This window comes from Octodon degus, unplaced genomic scaffold, assembly GCF_000260255.1.
Source record: "Octodon degus isolate 3935 unplaced genomic scaffold, OctDeg1.0 scaffold00071, whole genome shotgun sequence".
In the NCBI taxonomy this organism is placed as follows: domain Eukaryota; kingdom Metazoa; phylum Chordata; class Mammalia; order Rodentia; family Octodontidae; genus Octodon; species Octodon degus.
Window position 1 is genome coordinate 9300609 of NW_004524647.1, and position 4068 is coordinate 9304676.

General features: G+C 39.4%; 1 non-coding gene across 1 annotated transcript; it reads left to right on the forward strand.

Annotated features, from left to right (window-relative positions):
- Positions 1–105, forward strand: LOC111817828. Its single transcript, XR_002821935.1, has one exon. It is a non-coding gene; the product is annotated as a U6 spliceosomal RNA (small nuclear RNA).
- Positions 106–4068: the final 3963 nt, after the last annotated feature.

Consider the following 4068-nt stretch of genomic DNA (forward strand, 5'->3'; position numbering starts at 1 on the left):
GTTCTCTTCAGCAGCACATATACTAAAATTGGAATGATACAGAGAAGATTAGCATGGCCCCTGTGCAAGGATGACACACAAATTCGTGAAGTTTTCCATATTTTTGTATTCCTCAAATTATGTATAACTTAACATCAAAGCCCCTAGGTACTACTGAAAGGAAGTAATAAACTTGTTCTGTTAAAGAAAAAAAAGGGGGGGGGGCGCCGGGGAGATGGCTCGTGGAATGAGCGCTTTCCTGGCAAGCATAAGCGCCTGAGTTCAATCCCCAGAAAAAAAAAAAAAAAAAGGAAGAAAAGCACAATCTCTCCAGTCAGTGTTTTGATGGCTGGAAGGCTCATCTCTCGGTCCTTGTACATACTGAAAAGACTCTAATGAACAGAGGCAGCTGGCATAGTGGGGCACACCTGTAATCTCACCACTCAGGAAGCTGCAGCAGGTGGATTGTGGAGAGTTTGAGGCTCAGCTGGGCTACATAATGAGCTCGAGGCCAGCCTGAACTGCATGGTAGAGCCTGTCTTAGGAAAAAAAGACACTAATGAATACTAAGGAACAGATGTCGTATGTTTGAAAAACAGCAGTACTGCATTGAAACCTGGCCCCCAGTGTGAAACTTGGGGTGAAGGTGAGCAAGGGAGAATGATTACAGTATGATATGTACATGTACAGATTTGTCAGAATGAAACTCATTAGCATAATTAATGTGCATTCATAAAAATGTGGAAAAAACTTGTTAGTGTTGCATAATTCTCCAACTTCTCTGGGTCTTCAAGAACAACTGAATTCTGTCCATTTCTCACTGTCCATCTCTCAGAGCCCCTTTACTTTGTCACTTGTTACTTCTGAACCTCTTCATCCCTGTCAGGTGGGAGCCCTGTAAATATCTTCTTTGGAGCATGAAATATTGTGGGTGAGAATTTTGGGGTAGATGGTTTTCATGTTTATATATGCAACTGGCTATCAAAAACCATAAGTTCACCATCATGGATCCAACCTTGAATCCAAATGTTCAGAAAATAATTCATACACGTACTGAACATGGACAGACATTTTCCCTGTCATTGTTTCCCAGATAATATAATATGGTGACTGTTTATATAGCTTTTACATTGTATTAAATATTATGAGTCACCTAGAGGTGATTTAAAGTATGCAGGTTGTGTGTGGGTGGGTTATATGCAAATGCTATGCTATTTTATAGGATTTCTTTAGCAGTCACAGATTTTGGTATCTCTAGGGGTCCTCTGTCCAATCTGTGGCACTGAGATACGTCTCTGTGTATGTCTAGGTATACTGTACCAAGTGGGTCCCCTTTGGGGGAAGTTATTCATTGCTCTGTGTCTTGATTTTCTTGACTGTAAAATGAGAATAAAAATACCTGCATCATTGGATGGTTGTGAGGGTTAAATGAGTTAATAAAAGAATTTTGAACTGTGCCCAACATGTAGTAAACCCTCAATAAATATTAAGTAATACACAATAGTTAATATATATATATTGTCCTTCAAATACTACCTAAGATGATTATAGAGACAGTTGTCAACCAAAAAAGTTAGGGGTTGAGAAGGCATTTGGAGACATACTATCTTTTTTTTTTTCTTGGCTACTAGAATTTTATTTTTATTTTTATTTATTTTTATTTTTTTTCAAAGTTTTATTGATAAACAGAGAGCAATGAGACAGTTTCAAATCAAATCGGAAGTACAATTTCAACAAATAATACACTGCATATATTCTTCTTAGTGGTTAATTGCTGTACAAAATGCGGACTTGTGATCCTATTTACAAACACCATTAGAACAAATCATTCTATTCATTAAGAGAATGCAACTATATATCTATCCCAACCACTTTGAATACACAGATACAAAATGGACATTCATAGGTATACCCCATTTTTTCTAAGTTCCATTATTGAATATTATAGGTGTGTAAACTCAGCAAAATATTCTAAAAGAGTCCAGTAGCCCATAATAGCATTGGGTCTTCTGTTTAACTGGCAATGTCAGAAATTATTGACCTGAGTCCCCCTCAGCTCAACTTAACAACATGGCTTTATTTCCTATATTTCGTCTTACTTTTCTACTAGATGGTTAAGACCAAGGTAAAGCAGGACCTGTGCAACAAGAGTTGTAGCTTTTTGGTCTGAGAAGGTCAGTGAAATGCCTTCAGGATTTATCCTGAGATCCTGTACCTCAGATTGTAGAACCTTTGTCAGTGCAGCCATGTGGATGAGTCACGGCCATTGCTTGGCCAATGTGCTCTCTGTGAAAGCCTGAGAGAGTGTCTTCTCCCCATGTGACTCTCCTTAGGCACACTCTACGTCATCGATCACTTTCCTCTTTGGCCCCATAATCTTCTTGATCAGAAAATTTGGGACACTACCGAAGTACCTGACATTACAGTACAAGTTCTTATATGTCCTGAGTCTTAATTGACCTTAGAAGACTAGGGCCAAAATGTTGGCTTTCCTTGTAGCCCTCCTTTTTCTCTAATTTTGGTCTCCAAACTTAGGTTGTTAACCATCCAGAAGACAAGCTTATTGTTATTATCAAACGATTTAGGCTATTAAGCTTAACCTCACTATCTCACTGCATTTCAAACATCTTAGGCATAATAAGGAACAGGTATTTTTCATCAAGTATTGATATGTTGAACTTTAAGTGGAGACATACTATCTTTGATGCTAAGCCAGAGCCATCTGCTGAGGCAGGAGGCCAGTACATGGAGATGATGGGAGGGGAGGTCCATGGGCAGATGGTGAGGACAAAATCCCCACCCTTTGTGGAAGTCCAACAGCTGGGACCAATGTTCCAGACCTCTTGCTGTCAGTTTCCACAGCAAGGTTGCTGCCAGCTCAGAGGGTGAGCTCATAGAGCAAGCCACCCTTGATGAAGGGACTTTGTGTACTTTCTAATGTGCCATTCCAGCAGTCATATTAGTCTTCAAGGACCCTGGGTGCCTCATGCCACCTATAAAGTAGAAACAAGACAAAAAGAGCACAGACAACAGGAGGACTGAACCAGCCTGGAACATGTCCTTTTGAATGTCTCAAACATAAAGGAAAATAAATATCTAGTTTGGTTTTCACTTAATTTAGTTTTGTTTGGTTTGGGTTTTTGAGACAGAGTCTTACTACGCATACTTTAGGTTTGTCTTGAACTTGTTGCACTATGTAGCCCAGGCTGGGCTCACACTTTTGGCAATTCTCCTGCCTCAGCCTTCCAAAACCTGAGATTACAGGCATGTTCCATCATGCTCAGCCTATTTTATTTGTCATTATTATTTTTAGTATTTCTCTTACTAACAACTAAATTTTATCCTAACAATACACTAAAAAGACAAACTACATTTGTGACTGGCTTGGACTTTTTTCCCTTGTAGTTTCTTTTTTATTAACCAAAGGATTTTCATTTGATTTTCTTTCTTGCTTTCTTTTAATTTAATTGGTTGTTACATGGTCTCACTACACAGCTTGGAAGCCTCCCCTGTGCTGGGACTACAGGGATGTGCCACCATGCCCAGACTCCATGGCCAGCTCAGTCCACCCTTGGGGGCGGGGCTGGCTTGGCATGTGCTAGGGATCAAACTGTGGTCCCTGCGCTTGCCTAAGCTTGCCTATGCAGGTGCTTTAGTCTGTTGAGCTATCTTGCTGGCTGGGATTTTTATTTTCTGATGGAAGAAAAAATAGTATATTCTTTATTTTCATCAGTTTAAATGTATTCATAAACCTTATCTCTACAATTTCATTACATTTTAGTGATTTAAAATAAATTTCAAGGGCCCGGGGAGATAGCTCAGTAGAATAAGCGCTTGCCTGGCAAGTGTAGAGTCCTGAGTTCAATCCCCGGTATTGAAAAATATATTCATATATCTTAAAAATATTCATATTGCTCATTTCTTCCCCAAACCTGGTAAATTGGCATAGGAAATTCTGACTAATCATGAGACCTATTTATTTATTTTTTATTTTTTGGTGGAACCGGGGATTGAACTCAGGCCCTTGCACTTGCCAGAGAAGCACTTTTGGGGGATTTGGGAGATAGCTCAGTAGAATAAGCGCTTGCC